Genomic DNA, 18168 nt, shown 5'->3' on the forward strand with positions numbered 1-18168 from the left:
GATCATTAACTCGTTATCGGATCCTGAACTGATATATTTTAGCGCCGTTTGGTTTGCTTTCCTTATGTGGCTCATAGCTAACAAAATAAATTGGTTGACGCAAGGGTTGAAGGCAGCATTCGTTCATTTCCACTTCCTTGCCACCCACCACTGACTGCTTCGACTTCAATCCACGTGTCCTAGTTGGAATCCTTCCGCTAGCTGTCGTTGCACACATCGATTACACAAATGATAAATCCCTTCGTTCAAAAATAAACAAACAACCGCAAATCGAGAACAGCGGAAGGAACAACACAAAACTTCTCAAACTGTACTTCGGCTGACGAAAACAACGAGACAATAAACAGCCTCAAAAGCAAAATTGTCCTTTGCGCGCAAGTTCAAATTAATAACAGTGAATCGCGGAAGTTCCGCTTTTCGGCCGATAATTTGCAAACGACAAAAGTTTGCGCTCCTTGTTTAGATAACCGTCCATTAACACGACAACCTCAAGCTCAAAGGACATCATTGCATAATGGGACTTAATGAGTTTCGGTGCCCTGTTAATGAATTATCCACGGTTGATCTTTTGAGCGCTCCCGCACGACCCACGCGGTAAAATGTTGGGAAAACTCTGCTCACTTTTTTTTGACGAAAATTTTCTTGGAAACTCGGTTGATGCTTTGACATTTTCATTCGACGTGGACGACTTCCATAGTCGAGCGGAAAGTTAAAATGTCATTTTTATCTACCTGCGGCAGTTCATTGGTTGTTAATGTTTCTTTTTTTTTTCAGGGAGTTGAAAATAACTAACTCAGGCCGCGAAGCACGTGCCTCTCGGATGAAGCCCGCAATGAGTTGCTAAACAATCCGTGGAAAAGAGCAAAGTTCAGTGGAAACATAACCCGGGAACTGGATGAGCGGGGAAAACTTTCACGCAGCGTCGTTTGGAAGCTCAACTGCTGCTGGGTCAAAAGCTTCGGTGGGAACTAAGGGGTGAGCAGGGGTCGAAAAGGAGAAGCCCGATCAGTTATGATAATAGAAATATTAGTAGAACGCTAGTGGCGCTGTTGTCCCAAAACTGAAATAATTTATAATTACCTTTAAATGTACTTTATCATGGTTTATTCAATGCCATGTTGTAGAGGATGATTTTTTATATTTTAAAAAAATATTTGACACTTTGAGTCCTGGTACTCACGCTGTCAGCGCGTGGCAAACTAGATGTTGGTAACACGAACAGTAGCGACATTAGCATTCTAAGGTTATTGCTTCTACTGTTATGATTGACTGATAAGTGAAGTTTTTCGGTTCGTAGCGAGCTCGGGGATTGAGCCAAAAAGTATGTTTCGGGGAGCATGCTCCAAAATGATGCAACAAGCCTCAGAAAAGTCGAATTTTTATGTATGGTCATATATTTTGAAGTCTGAAGTTAGTTCTACATAATAAAGGTTTACCTAGAACCGTAATTTTTAGTAAAATTGATAATTTTAGTAAAATTGTTTTTAGTAAAATTGTTTATGCCTAGTTTGTATGATGCTTTCAATTTTAACAAACTAAAGTCAACTTTGAAATAATGATCGTTTGTTCAGAAAAAAACTTTATATGCTAAGTTTGAGGTCCCGAATCCTTGCAGATTTCTTATCACTACAATTATGGGCTTATGGAATCAATCATCACCATCAACTTATGAAAATATTAAAAAAAAAGTTTTTAATGTATGTCAAACGCCTAAATGTAGGCAATTTGGTATGAAATTCATAAATATTTCATAGAAAATCGTGTATTTCCACAGAATGAACAAATGCATACAACTTTCGATGAAGAACTAAGAGAACTAAAATGTTGTACTGTCTTCTACTTTCATATTGACCACGCTCTACGATACATAGCGGTACGCATACGATCAGCATTTTTCACAATACAGTGGGATTATGTTTTTGGCACCACTCGATTTTGGCAACATTTTTGAATACGCTTAAAATTAGAACGCTTTTGTAAATAAAATCATGTCTGTTGCTTGAGTCATTTGAAAGACAGGTCATGAACATACCGAATACTTTCCAGCGCTCCATCTTCGTCGATACTTCTCTAAATCCCACGAACTACCTACTATGGGCTATCGTAAGCGCTTATTTACTTCGGGATGATCATTGATCATGCGTTCGCCACAGTTCACGAGGTCATTAATCTCCACCAGAATATCAACTGTAGACCAGCCTCTTTTCTCAGGAATTTATATTGTGTGACCAGCCCACTTGAGTCTGTCAGTAGGCGATACATATAAAAAACCACGTTTCTTCAGATTTGGAACAGTTCGTTCGAACAAAACAAAACCGAAAAAGGAGCTATAGCGAAGTTACGGTATACATCGTAGATTGGGCACTAACATACGAGCAATAAAAAGTCTTCGACTCACACAGAGTTTCAATCTAAAATTTTGTTTCATCTTTTCAATTCACAGTTCTTGATATTATGGAATTACATACATTGCGTATGTAAAAACAATAGGTATAGAAACAAAGGGTTCATACACAAATTATGTCACGGGAGGAGATGATACCCCCCCCCCTGTTGAAAATGTGACAAGCCTTAGAATTGTTTTAAAAAGATCCATACGAAAAGCATGATAAAGGAGGGGGCTGAAAATGGCTAAATTTAGCGTGACATAATATGTGTACCATCTCAAAGGAAAAAGTCGTTTGCCTAATAAATTGATTGCGTTATTCTAGTGAATTACAGAAGTGTAAATATAAAATCCATAAAAGTGTGCATATTTTGCTATGTTTTATATTATTGTATGGAATACAAATGCACCGCCTCTCTGTCCAGAGTACTGGAGAATCGTAGGAACAAAATCTCAAACAATCATGCTGGAATGATTATATTTTTATTTTATTTTTTCATTATCTTAATTTGTCGAAATTGACATTTGTGTCTATGAACTTCAAGGTTTTCTACCTATATTATTCTCAATAATATCATTGAAGCAATTAAAATTAATTACAGTATTGTAGCCGTTGCTCCATGGTAAATTAATTCATTCAGTTAGACCTATAAATAGGTAAGATTGAGGACGCCTCGGAGTCGTTTTTTGCCGACCAAAGGTCGAGTATAATTTGGACGTCTGGCCAGTAAAGCGTCCGTAAAATGTTGAGGTTGGGTGGATGCTAAAGCCCCAAAACGTGCGCACGTTATTTATGACCGACCCACCCAACCCTATTGTGTAAGCCACCCGGGTGTAACAAGCTTGCCGCATTCTGCTTGTCGCATCGTCGAGTGAAACCTTGAATGGAGACGAAACAACACTGATAGAGCACATGTATTGCACGGTAGAGAGGAGAGAGAGAAAATAGAGAGATAGACAAAAACGCACGAAGGAGTAGGACTGTAGAAATAGAAAGAAACACATGTAGATAAATAGAACCAATACACAAATTAGCATGCTATGGAAATAAATATTTCGTTTCAATTATTCAATTATTTGCGTTAATGAATTGTCTGTTTATAGTTATTATCTAGTTCTGAGAATGACCGTTTAGAATAGAGAAATGTTGTCCCGTTACTTCGTGTGAGTTTTAATGTTGTATGCGTGGCGCAATTTGACTGCCGTCTTGCGCATCCTCTTCTACACTGGTCGCGCCTCTTGCGGACAGTAGTGGAACCGCCAGTGATGAGAGAGTAGTGGGCGACAACTTTGAATGTTGCACTGTTCTGAGGTATGGGTGTCGTCTTAGGGTTCGTTAAAATATTACGTAACGCATCAGGGGGAGGGAGGGGGTCTGCCATTGTGTTACGGTCCATACATTTTTTTTAAATTTTTCATACAAAAGCTGTTACGTGGGGGAGGGAGGGGGTCTTAAAATGACAAAATTTGCGTTACGTAATATTTGAATAATCCCTTACTGCGTTCTTTGGAGGAATGATTTTGGAGTGCGACAGTTTATGTTGTTGCGTAGGGTAGATACCCCAGTTCTTGCGTAGGTTGTAGGCACGCTGGCTCGATCTTCAACTTATTCGGGGATTCTAAATGCACTCGTCCTGACGAGTCTCAACCAGGCAAAATTAATCTTGTTGTGCGGTCTCCTCACGGAGTGGCGCTTAAAGCCGCATGATTTCTCCCCGGATCGGCCAGTGTCGGCTATTTGTAGCCAGCACAAAATTGTGTTAAATGAAGAGGCAAAACCACGCAGACAACCCTTGTATAGATGCTCTCCGGCTATTCAGGCCGAAATGGAAGCCGAGGTTGAGCGGTATAAGAAAATGGACGCCATCGAAGAATGTTCTAGCGAGTGGGCTAGTGCGGCCAGTGTCGGCTACAGTATTTTTAAAAGACGATCCAACATTGTATCAAGGATATGGGTCCAATAGAATAATCAAAATGTTCTTTACGAGCTAAGTCTATGAGTTTCCTAACTGTAGCCTGAAGAAAAGTTAGCGGATTCTTGGATTTTAGGGGGCTTCACAGAACTTTCAAAGAATTCCCAAGGAGGCTCTTAGTGGACACTGGGTGGATCTTGTTGAATCCTAAGAATGTATAAATGATTATTGGGAACGCTGAGCGAAACATGATAATCCCCAGACAACCAAAATGTACGTATAACGAAATCACCTGGAGGCTCAATTTGTGCAAAATTTCACTTATAAGATGTTGCGAAACGGCCTTCTACGTACAAAAGTGGAGGCGATATGCGTGCATATATTATGTGATGAATAATAACATATAATGCGAGTGTATAAATATTCTACCGAACTAACCTGCAATATTATGCGACTTAACTTATGATAACAAATGATGATTTGACAGCTGCTACGGATTGATCCGACTTACTTTGTACGTGTGTACGGGACGAAACAAAATGTACAAATGAACTCAGAAAAGAAGTGTTTTATGCGAGGAAACTCATCAATCTGACGAGTTTATCCACGGTGTTTAGCGAGTTTGATGTAATAAGTATGAATAAACGAGTTGTAACGTGAACTTTCATGCGATTTCTGGTTGTCTGGGTCGCTGACAAAGATTTATAGAGTGCCCCTTTAAAGACTTTTAAGGCGTCCTGTGAATTCTTAGAGGGACACTGAGGATTATTAAAGATATTTTGAGTATTTTTGGCGAAATCTTGGGGGTTTTGAAGAGATGAAGTTTGGGAAGTACTAGTGGTAGCTTAAGAAAAATAAACTTTTGGAAATTATCATCGGAGACTAGTGAATTTTCTTCAATAGCGCAGCGGAATCTTGAAATATTAAGCTCTAATCTTATGATTCCTAGCTAATTTTTTAGCACATGTAAATTCCTTTCGGAATCCTAAGCGAGATCCTGCGAATTCTATTCGGGATCATATGGGTTCCTAGCAAGATGGTTTAGAGTCCAGCGTGTTCCTTTAATTTCTTCACGAGAAGTTGTAGATTCATATTGGGTTCTTGATATTTCATAGCATAATTCTGTAAATTTCCCTTTACTTCATAAGGTGGATTAATAATATTCATTTAGCTTAACTACAGAAAAAAAACTAAAACTCAACTACAGATAAAAAATAAAACTCACCTAAAATTAAAATAACGAGAAGCTCATTTGTTTATTCTAAGAAAAGACGGGCCATATTTTGGATCATAAACTGTAGTTGTTTATGTTTTCCCTATTCACTGCAGTCTATAGTTAGTTATGAGATGATTTACTTTATCAGAAACATAAATGAAAGAAGCCATTGAAGAGATTTATGGCTCTCTTCAATAGCTTCTTGAATTTATGTTTCTGACAAAGTAAACCATCTTATAACTAAACTGATTTTCAATGTTCTAAAATAAAAAAAAACTCATGCATTTTTGTAAAATCCAGATTATTTTTCTTTTATTTAGGCATACGTCTTTTTGAGAGTAAAGTTATAGATTCCATTGTTATTTTCGTACGATCACTTATACGATTATTCATGTAACATGGCGTACACATACAAATAATATTTATGCATAAATACAAATAATTGAAGACATTTAAGGTGAAGATGAATCGAAGCCAAACTTCAAATTTACAAGAGCACCAGCTAGCGACCAATCGTTTAAGTTGTCAACTTATCCGGATTATTGGTTCTCTAGATTTGTGTTCTTGAAGATTTGAAGTTTGGCTTCGATCCATCTTTACCTTAAGCGATGAAAAGTATGTGTAAAGCATGTCACAATTAACATTAAGATTCATAGCATATTACAATCCTGCGGAAATTGGCTTCCATAGTCTTGATATCATATGATTCCATAAGTATGATGTAATGACATTCTAATAATGTGTTTAAAAGTTAACCCAACAATTGAAAAATAAAATTTAAATAGTGGGTTCCGATCTTGGTAACTTAAAATTTAAACTTTGTTGATAAGAACCGAACCCGAGTTATAAATATCTCCCGTTGATGAAATTTAGATATAACGTATTTTTGTTTCAATGATTCATAACATGATTGTATCAGAATATGTAACAAATCATTTTATAACACATCATGTTACTAAAAGTTAAAACAAATCTTGTTATAACTGGAACATAATTTAAGCTACACTCATCATAACAAAATTATATCATAGGTTATGATATGGTTATGATAACAGGACATGTTATAATTGTGTTTCGTTGTATGAAGAACATTTACCCAGAACGTGTAAGTTTGTCGTTTATTTGCGTCACTAACTGTGACGTCATGTTTTTTAAGCTCAGATGCGGAAGCAAATTGAAAAACATCCATGCTCATATGGGATTCTAAACCGTGTCTCGGTTCGAGTCCCGTTTTAGACATGGTTTTTAAATACAGTATGAAACCTTTTTTATTTCATTACTGTCATTTTCTAAAAATATACACTTTTCTTAAAACATACTTGAAAACATTTACCCAAAAAATAAGTAAAAATGGTGATTTTTACCCAAAGCGGTTTTTGGAACATAATATGTTACAATTTTGATATGCTGTAGTGCAAAATTTAAGTTATTTTAACAACATCCTGCATCTAATTTATGACAACCGGTGTTACAAAAAAAATGATCGTATCTAAACAACACATCATCTTATAATTTTGATAGTTTCAACTAGTCGAGAATCCCACTATATAAAAAATGGTTGAATCTTGAAGTTTTACAAACTATAAATCGATAGCTGTTAAAATGAAGACAAATTGAAACCAACCTTAAAATTTCCAAGACCACAAATCAGTATTGCAACCACACTGGTTGGTGATCGATCGATTTACCTAAAAATCTGATGATGGTTGAAAGTCATTAGACCGAAACGCCATGTAAAATCGTAATATAGCGTAATCATCAATAATCGGAAAAAAATACAAAATTGAAAAACCAACTGATAAATTTATCGTTTTGTTGCTTTGTTATTATAACTGATTTTGATTTATTTATGTTATAATTTCCTCCATCAACTCAAAGTGCTTCTAATTAAAATGAAACACAATTTATTATTTGCAACAATTCTTGACATAACTGTGCTACAATTTTGTTGTAATTCACTAGTCAGGATATGTAATGTTTAGTTTTTCGGTAGTTGTTAAAACTTCCACACGGCTGGTTAGTCGTAAACCACGAATCATAATTGAAAAGAGCATTGTTTCTCACGCCTGTACATTAAGACACTTACTCACAATGGTAAATAACACAGCGTAACAAAAATAACATTTTTGCGTGTCTCAAGAATTAAATTATGTGTCTCTAATAGATTTGGGGTCGCCAAATCTGATTACGTTCTTAGCAATGACCCTGCACGTCACAATTTTTGGCTACAGGTCGCCAAAGTTGTATAAAATACTGTTTTCATTGATGTTAACATTAAATTTAAGGTATGATTTATCAAACTTTTTTGTGATCTAATGCACCAAACATGCAATATATGACTTGATCTTTCAATTCAGATGTAATTTGGTTGACATCGCACGATTAAATTTAAATTTAATCGATTTTTCCAATATGCTTGTAGTCTCCAAACAAAATTCTTCGTTTCTCTTATATGGCAAAATACAACACTTTTCGAAACCATAAAAAACACCTTTAGAACATCGAAAGTATTATGGACTGGAAAGTATTATGCATGCAAGTTAGCTGAAATAGTCAAATTTTGCATTTTCAACAGTCAATATCTCAAAAACTAGACGTGCTTTGACATTTCTGAAAACGGCGATGGATTCAGCAACCCTTATTCTAGTAAATAGCGGTATTTTGGTGCTTGAGACAAAAACGTAATCCGCAGTATTATCATTCTTTATCATTTTGTGAAGAGCCTCTTCAGATAAAGAACCATTATTATAATCTATTGAAGATAATAGTTTATCACCATTAAATTCTCAAATGCGCACCCCTTATTCAAGTTCGATTATTAGCTGGTTAAAAATGATACTGATTTTAAACATGCATCACTCAGGCGTATTAAATTATTGATTTTCTTATAAGGCCCGAAGTCGTTTTTCTTATTGTGAACAGGTCTCGTCGCATCAGACAATTTAGTTCAGTTTTTATTTCCTCATTCCAGAAACAAGAAGCTTATTTTAGAAGGTAAATAGTCTGCTAGGGTAATAGCACTGGTTCTGGCCAGCCTAAGAAAAAATGTAATTAAGAATTATATGGGAAGCCCTATTTATGCTACAAATATCTCAAACGCAAGCTTTCAATCCATATTATATATGGAAAATATCGGAACTGAGCTGAAACCATTTTTTTTTGTTATGAAAATGTCGTTGGTCAATATAGGCCACCAGAGCCATTTTCGACTAGAGTCTATCATGTAAATTCGACTAGGGTCTATCATGTAAATTTGATCTACTGAACAGACTTTGTAAAACGATGTAAACACTATGGCTACGATAGGCTTATGGCCGAAACCGGTGCTTCTACCCTACTCCTCCCATTTGAAATCGTTTACTTCCTAGTTTTCGAAAGATAGGCATTTGAACTCGGAAAGAACTTGTCTCATGACAAGCCTCAGATGCTGATTGAATCATTTTCCACTGCGACCTCCTCATCATCTTGCATAGCATAGACTGACTGTACATGTCAATGATTGCTACTCCGTGATTGATCCAAACCGGTAAGAATTGCACTTCGATCCAAATGAATAAGGGATGGGATTTTCCGCATATTCTCGAAGTGCAATTTTAGCAGCTCTCATATTATTGATCAATAACGGCGCCGGCCAAGTCCTTACAGTCAGTTGGGAAGGGTAAGGCGGCATCCATTTATTACGTAACGCTAAAATTTGAAATTTTTGACCCCCTCCCCCCCTTTCATAACGCTTTTTGTATGAAAAATTTCAAATTTTTGTATGAGCCGTAACGCTTGAGCCTACTCCCCCCCCTCCCCCTAGAGCGTTACGTAATTTGTGGATGCCGCCTAAGGAACGTTATTGTGTAATGATCGTTGCTTCTAAAGACCGAGAATGCCTCTGCATCTCCACAATCATCACGGGACAGGTGTGGTTAGTAAGGGAGGAAAAAGATCTGGGAGTCACCTTTGGAAGGAGGGAAAATACGAAACTTAAAACTAGTGTTGCATTTTTGTACCGCAGTAAAAATATATTGAAAGAAATTATAAAAAGTCAACATTCATAATATCGAACTATTCACAGGTTATTTTTAGTAATGACGAACACAGAAAGGAGTAAAGTAAGTGAACACGAAGCTTTTTGCACTTGATCAACACGAACCGAACACGATTGGTCTTGACTCCGTTGCGCGTCCCACCGGAACATGCAACCGAATCAAAGGACCACGCACTATCGTCGATTTTTTGTTTCCGCACTCGAATGACGCGAACCGAACACGATTTGTTTTGATTACGTCGCGCGTTCCATCGAAACACGCAACCAAATCAAAAGACCACGCACTCTGCTCTGGCCTTCGCAAAGCACTGGGCAAACGAACGAAGCCACCGAAAACACACTCCAAGCGCACGGTGTACTACATTAAGAAGGTGATATATTCCGAAAACTGACAGCTACTTGACGACGTCATTCCTATCCACCTCGAACAAATTTGCGAAAAAAATGATCTAGTGGTCCGGAAGGTATATGGTACGATAGGAGTGACGTCACATGTTTACAATGAAACTTTATATTTACATCAGTGAAGAGCCTGCCTTGTTAATTTTTATGCCGTGTCCAAGCGCGCGAAAAAGAATCGGGCTGCTTGGGTCTTCGTAAAGCACACTCACTGCGACTTCCCTATCATCTTGGACAAATAAGTAAGTCTTAGTAACTTGTTACTCTCTTATACTCTTTTGATCCTAACTTTTAAGTCTCAACAAGAATAGCTATAACAATAATACAATATGGTAGATTGTACCTCGTAACTCATCTCGAAAAGTTGATTTACCCGCGATACGGGTCAGAATTAGAGGTTACTTGTGAGGTGAGATTTTACCACCAAGACAGGCATTTCGTAGAGATATCCCAAGTAGCACTGGTAACAAATGCAATATTTTAGAAAAATAAAACAAATTACATTGCCGTTGCATTTCAGATAATTTGTAGCATATCTTATTGATGATTGGTTATTAAACTATTACATTGTTACTTACGCTTTGTTTACATTACATAGGTGTTGCATTTTTACTTGCATGTAACTTAACCTAGAGCTGTCAAAATGAATAAGATACATTGAAATTGAATCTGTGGTTGCAAAGAAACAAATAATACGATAGGTTACATACAGATTGCTAAGTCACATGTGTGAAACAGCATGAAGTTTGTTTACCATTTGTCATAGGGGACGGGGTGAAAAAATGAACAGGATGGTAAAATGAATACCGAACTTGTTACGCATGAACAATAAATTTCAATAATTTTTATTACGCACGGATGATTTAGAGCATAAATAAGAGTGTTTTTGTTAATACGGAGATAAATTGAAGTTAGAACCACGTTCGGAAATTGAAACTGATGTAATTTTAGGCACGGAGATGTTGAGGTTTTTCAATGAGGTGAATATCGTAATGAAATGATGTCAAAGCAGAAACCTTTACAACTGTTTTCGAAGGGATTATAATCATTCATAGGTGTTTTTTTAGGACTGTGATAAAAAAAATCAAAAATGTTTGTTTTGCTCGTGTATTTTACCACCAATATAAAATTAACATTTCCATAATATTTTAATGACGGCGAAAGTATGGTCTTAGTCTTAATTCGTGTCGCTGCGTTAATTAACATCTCTGATGTTGTGCGATAGAACTAGCTATAATTAATAAGGAAATTAATAAATAAAGGACAATTTCTGCGAGTAGACATATCACAGAACATCTAGTTACATTTGTAATGTTCTCTTTTCTACTTTTGTGAGGAACGCCAAACTTTGACCCGATGACACAAAATTCGTTTAAGGGGGCAGGATCCGTCATCAACTCGATAATTTTCAAAAGCAGCTCCAAGCTCCAACCGAAACACAGTTTCGATGTCGTAATCATCGAAATCGGGTCCTTAAACGTTAAAGTGTTTGGGCTCTCTAGACAATTCGTTATCAAACGTCAACTTTCCACAGCAAAATCGCTAGTGTTTACTTCAAAATTCGAAATCATCATCTCCAACTTAGTTCTACCCTCCGTCCACGAATTATTGTGGCGCGTCGATCGTCGCAAGTTTCTCGTTAAACAGTCAATCCCGTAAATGATTGTGTTTTGTTATGCTGAACGCTCAACGCTCCGTCATCGTAATCATCGTCATCATCGAAACTTCAAAAGAAGTTTTTCTGTTCAAAACTAAAACTTATTCAATGACAATGTGTTCACTGCGTTTCGGTTGGAGAAAAGAATACAGTGAACACATTTTCATGTAAATTTTGTTGATTTTGAACGTAAAAACTGCTTTTGAAAATTCCGAAATCAATGACGGATCCTGCCCCCTTAATTACTTTTAGACGACAGCAATCAGTGGCTGTCTTCTTTGTTGAAATTTGTTCTGGGATTTCAACTCCCACAGGGTCCACTTATTCACTGCCATAATTTGTATTACGTGCAATAAACATGTTAGATTTGTCCTTGAAAAACTTATCGAAGGACCTAAACTTGAATCAACTCGTAGGGGCAAAACCCTCACCCCCCTATTTCATAACTTACCAAAACAGCTGTTGAATTCAAATTCTACCAAACGTAATGCCACGCTGAAGTAACGCGCAAATTAGAACCTTACAAATGTAATTTTTTCAGCATGTGTCTAATATTGAGCAATAACATCAGAACAAACGCCTGTAGGTATGCATTATATATGAAAAATCGATGAAGAGAAATCACTCATGTTACTTAGGCCCTAATGAAGTGACAGCACAGAAATGCACAAGGGGCTACCATTAACAACGCGATTATTTCTTCCCAATTTTAGACCCACCATACAATTTACAATTTGTATGGACCGTGGTCATTGGCCAGAATCTCTCCTTTCCCCCAATAAATGAGTACGTGGTTTATGGATGACCCATAAACACGCATTTTTTTGATTGATTTATTAACCCTAGAAATACTTAAATGGATGGATGTTGTTTCTACTATTTGATAAAGAACTTATTTGTATATCCGATTATAATAAAAATAGCATGTTTTTCACATCTAAATAGCTATTTTCCTTATCATGGGCATATTATCCTCAGTCTCTAATATTGGCACAAATTGATCAATTTCTAAATTCAATTCGTTGTTTCACCTCAGGACGCAAGATTGCATTACTTCCTAGCGTCTTGTAGTGAAAAATTGTTAACAAACCCGCATCTTGTCACCTTTATTCACAGAATAGAGCATCGATGAAGAGAAATCGATCATGCGACTTGCGCTTTTATTATAGCACATGCTAGAATTTGCCTTCTTTCGAGCTATTAGCAGGCTTGATAGAAACTCCTCTGCGATGCAAAGAGGAGGCGATTTTGCCGTTTTTCTGAGGAGAAAAAAATAAACTCAAAATTTTCAACACAGATCCTCAAGCGATTCGAGTGAGAGTGCAGAAAAATGCGAGGATTTTTTCAGACACTCTCTCTCTCTCGTTGCGATGCTCACCATCATTCACACTTCAAACGAACTCTCGAGTCTGCCGCCCGAACAGACAGTCCTCGGGGAGTTGTGAGAGCACCCTTTTTTGATGGAATTTAACTCGGTTTTTTTTGTGCTGCATCTTCCTCGCTCATTTTTCGTTGCCTCGCTGCTTAGCATTTTTTGGCTCCCTCGCAAAGAGGCACTGGCAGCACGCTGCTCTAGAGTATGTCACCGAACTCTGATGATGTTGAGGAGAATTATCAAGCCTGGCTATTAGTGCTTTCTTGGACGGAGCTTTTAATTTTCATACTTTTGTAAGGTTCCAGTCAATTGGCTTAGGGGATACACATAATTTGATGGTTTATCGCAAATTCATATTTTTTCCCATTAAAAGCAAGACGATGTCGTTTAGGTGTTCATTTTAATACCCCTTCCCCTATTGACAGCTGTGTAATTTATTAGCAGTTTCAGTACAGTTACACATCAGTTTCAAAATAACATAAGCTTTCAGGGTAACTAATGTGTAACAAACGAGTGACTTGCTGACAGTGGTCAACACTACATGTCAAAAAATTCCATACGTATTGTGAATTTTGATATAAGAACTTTACTATTTTATGACTAGTTATTGTTTTCATAGATATTTTTCCAGTGATTAATTAAAATTGTTGAATTTACAATATGCAGCCTCTCTAACAGCTTTTCAATAGTTTTCATCATTTAAGATTGGCTGTCCTCAAACAGTTATTCGGAAGTGTTTCTGCAGCAAGATGAAATTAAATGGCGATTTATGATAGGCAACCCGGAAAATCCAACTGCGGGACACGAATCAACGTGATTTTGGAATCACCATCTTCACAAACAATTAAATTAAAATCAAAAACACTGCTATTTTGAGTAACAGTGCCAATTCCCATTTTTTTGTGTCAGTTCTAATGGAATAATATCTCAACAATCCAGGTACCATGTGTTATTCAATATAAATAAATAAATTTTTATCTATTTTATGAGCGCGTCAATTTTGAGCAAGTTAAATGATTGATTTCACCACAAATTCAAATCGGCATGTTAAATTCAATATGTACTTGTGAATAATTACGCGTTCGAAAATCATACGTATTACTTTTATTGACATTCAATTCTAAAATGGTTGTTCGGTTCCAAAACTGTCAGAAAGTAGCAACAACTTCAACGCCGTTTCATTTATTTTGTCGCAGGAAAACCCATGCGTAATCAATCAATTACATAGCAGTCGCTCGTAAACTTCTTATGTAACGAACAAATAAGTTACATAAGGCTCGACTTTTTGCGCTTTTTCGATTACATAGCAGTATTTTTCCATGTTGCAAATGTATCATATTGTAACTTTTGAATATGTTAAGTAGCCGTTGCTGTAAGCTACTTGTAACAATATGTGCTGCTTGGGATTCTTCGTCTAACATGCTAACAAACCAATGGAAGCTCTGATTTGCTGTACCATCTTCTGGTTGATTTTTTTATTGAATTGTTGGAGGAGTGTTGTATCTTTAGTAATCCAAATGTCTTCCTTTGTTACATCTTGTTTTTATTATGATTAAAATATATTCAAGCAATCTGCTTTTTTGGAATTATATCTCACGAGACAAAAAAATCCTCTTAATAGAAGCTTTTTTCACCCAGAAAATAGCAACGAAGTGTCACAATTGACCTTCACCTAACCTGCAACTATTTTTGAATTTTCACTACGTGTTCCCATCCTTAAAAACTAGCAAACCTTAAAATGTATAGGTTCTCAAAACAACTGGCCTCTCATACATGACACTGGAAACTTCGCCTACGAATAGTAGGTGTCAAGGTGGGGGTGTTCAAAGTCCTAGTGCATAGACCATCCATCCGGCAGGTATGCACCACCCTTCAGTACTTCAATGTAGAATAGAAACAAGCCTACCTATAATCAGTCAGTCTGTTTGCTGAGGCGGCAAAACTAATCCTAGCACCATAACCGAAAATAGATATCAATGTCAGAGAATCTGAACGGAACGATTCATAGTGGGTGGGAAACTTGCTTGAAAGGGGCTCCATTTGGTTGGAATAGCCCACACAACTGGATGGTTCACATTCAGTTCGTTATTGCACATAGTATGGGATTCTGACTGCAATTGGGATTGTTCGGTATATCTTTGCGGTATCTGTGAAAGGAATAATACCTTTTTGAAAACGTTGGTTTCTCCAAAATTTCTGCCAAACAGAATTTTAGATTTTCCCGTTTCAATTGGTGCCAAGAGGTGAATTTTCCGATAATAAATCTAGTGCAGCTAAATATTTTCTAAAGCCCTCCCTTTCTCGTTTATGCTAGATTTTTTACATGGAACCTTCGAAAATTTTGGCTGGATCATCATACTTTTCTAAACTCCCCCTCCCTTTAATGACGGTACGTATTTAATGGACGAAATCTTATGCCAAAGAAAATTTTCATTCCAAAAAAATCTTAGAACAGTAGAACAGAACGCTATTTGCTATTTGCGCTAAGGCCCATGATTTCCAACATTATTCCAGTGCACTGGTGAAGGGAAAAAAAGAAAACGAAAGAAAAGCTAAATCGCAGCACTCCGTGCTTTATAAAAAAAATCAAGTAGACTAATGCATAGAGAAAAGAGTTTCAGCTGTCATTCAACAATCACCTTTCGGCCCAGACAGAAGCAAAATTTTCAGTTCTAGCAAATATTCAAGAACCATCAAAATCTCCGTTTGGATTCTCAAGCCGACCTTTTACATCAGAACGAACGCCAACTCAAGATTCAATCGTCCGATTCTTAAGAAATTTCAACGTGCAAGTTACCTAAAACTTTTAACATGCCGAAGAAGGTTTGTCGCAGCCCATGTCCCATGCCATTGTGTGGCCCTTGCGGTCCCTGCGGCCCATGTGTAAGTTATGATTTATCATTTGAAAATCCGCCTTGTACAACAATTGTATCCGAACCATACAGGGCCCCTGTGGACCGATCTGTGACCCGTGTTGTCCCCCGGTGTGCGGACCTTACCAGCCATGCTTCGGGACGTGCTCCCAAATAGGGTGCGCTCCGTGTGAACCTTGTGGACCCTGTGGACCATGTTTGCCATGTGGACCGTGCGCCCCGTGTGGACCCTGCGGACCATGTCTACCTTGCGGACCGTGTGCACCGTTACCTCCATGTGTGCCGTGTGGACCATGTGGACCTTGCGGACCTTGCGGACCATGTGGACCTTGTGAACCTTGTGGACCTTGTGGACCTTGTGGACCTTGTGGACCTTGTGGACCTTGTGGTCCGTGTGGACCTTGTGGGCCTTGCGGTCCTTGTGTGCCTTGTCGGGACTCTAATAATGGATGTTAAAACTTTTGAAAATTAGATGAAACACTTATTATCAGAAAATAAAATGGCATCCAAACGGTACAGTGTGTTTTTTATAATATTCTCATCAATCTTTACGAAAGATTTTCGGGTTTATTTGGACTACTCAGGAGTCTTTTTATAAGTCGAGTCGATCAAAATGATTCGACTGGAGTCACTCGTGCCCTGGGAGGGAGGCACAGATACTACACACGAAATATGACAAAGTTATTTCAAACTGCAAGAAAACTCTAACATGGCAACAACAATCAAGGCAGACTTGATGAAAATCGCTAGTTTTCTTTTGTTGTGTACCTTCGTTCGTTCTGGACAAACATGGAAAAAGGGCCAAAGTTTTCTATGCATTTCATTTTCGTTTTTTTTCGGAAAACGTGTAATTATGCGTTTTTAAATACAATCAAAATGAAAGGTGCTATCGTGACATTCTTTTTGGTTTTCAATCGGTTTTTTGTCACATTTCTCGCATAACTTCTGATCTCGCCCTAAAAGCCATTGGTAACCATGTGTGTAGCTCGTTGTTTCTGAGCATTTGAATGAATTTTCATGTTATTTAACAACGCTATGGCAAAGAAAGGATCATTATCTACCTGACCATTATGTTGGTTTGGATGCTTACTCTTTCTTGTGCTCAGAATCAATGAGCTACACACGTGGCTACCAATGGCTTTTAGGGCGTTATCTCAGAGTATGCGAGATTTGATAAAATGCAAAAATATGTTTTAATCAATTACGCGCTTTTACCATGTTTATCCATTGTTTTAGATCTGGGCTCACAGTGACAGTTCGTGACAGCAGAATCTCGACTCACCTTGACGCACATAAATTTCGTATCGGTTTCTCCCTCCCAGGGTTGTACCATGCCCAGTGGAGTTCTGTTTGATCTTTCGACCTTGACGCTTGCTCCTACGGGGGCCAGCGACGAGGGCAGGATCAAACATGTCGCGCGTCGGTCTAGTAAGTGAAAAAGTGGCGTGGTCGGTTAGTTCTTTTTGATCCTTTGACCTTGACGCTTGCTGCTGGGCAGTGTGTCAAGAAAGCCAAGTTTTTTTTCCTTTTCGGGTCGCGCGCCTTTTTTTTTCTGAGTGCTTTTATAAAGCCGAGCAAACGAATGAGGCTGAGAGTGGATTGTGGCTGCACAGTGAAGGATAAAGGATCAATTGGTGAGCTCGTTTCATGCTACTATTTCTAATCTATAAAATATGTATGACTGCACATTTAATCGTTACAATTGTGGGACGTAAATATGAATTTTCAACAAACTATGAATTGTTCGTCACTGTGAGTGTCGACACAAATGAATTATTTATGTTTCAATTTTTTTTATTTTCAGAACATCCCTTTTTACTTTTATTTTTGTAATTAAAAAAAAAACTTTGAATGGTTCGACACTACAAGTGACGACTTGCGAAAAGTTCACTTTATTCAACAAACTTTGGATGGTTCGCCAATGTAAGTGTCGGGTGCACGACGTTAGGCATAAGGACGTCAGGCATAAGTACGATAGGCATAATGGACGTTTGGCATAATGGACATTAGGCATAATGGACGATAGGCATAATTCTCGAAATAAAAAAATGGAATTATTTGTGTGAAAAGTGAGCTGACTTTTTTGGTAATTGTGGAGGGCTTCAAAGATCAAAATTATGTCCTTTGAAATACGATTGCCTTGCAGTCGTCCCATAGTTGTGAATCCTTTGAGGTCAATTTCTAGGACAAAACTTGATAAAATGATTAGCATGGAAATGCTGTTAATTGCCTTCATTAGCTTTGTGGTAACTTCTGTGACCATAGAGTAAAGCCATGCTGGAGGTATTTTAGTTCGGTTTCAAGTCGATCCAG

General features: G+C 37.5%; 1 protein-coding gene and 1 long non-coding RNA gene across 17 annotated transcripts in view; one reads left to right on the plus strand and one right to left on the minus strand.

The window, feature by feature from the left end:
- LOC5570893 (dual specificity tyrosine-phosphorylation-regulated kinase 2) overlaps positions 1-18168 on the minus strand; it is a 414629-nt gene that overhangs the window by 58216 nt on the left and 338245 nt on the right. The window lies entirely within an intron of this gene.
- LOC110676563 lies at positions 14334-16371 on the plus strand. Of its 2 annotated transcripts, XR_002500516.1 has the most exons (3): positions 14367-15225; positions 15297-15865; positions 15928-16371. It is a non-coding gene; the product is annotated as an uncharacterized LOC110676563 (long non-coding RNA). The 2 variants fall into 2 exon arrangements; XR_002500515.1 differs by having other exon boundaries at positions 14334-15865.

The sequence above is a fragment of the Aedes aegypti genome, chromosome 2, assembly GCF_002204515.2.
Source record: "Aedes aegypti strain LVP_AGWG chromosome 2, AaegL5.0 Primary Assembly, whole genome shotgun sequence".
Taxonomy (NCBI): domain Eukaryota; kingdom Metazoa; phylum Arthropoda; class Insecta; order Diptera; family Culicidae; genus Aedes; species Aedes aegypti.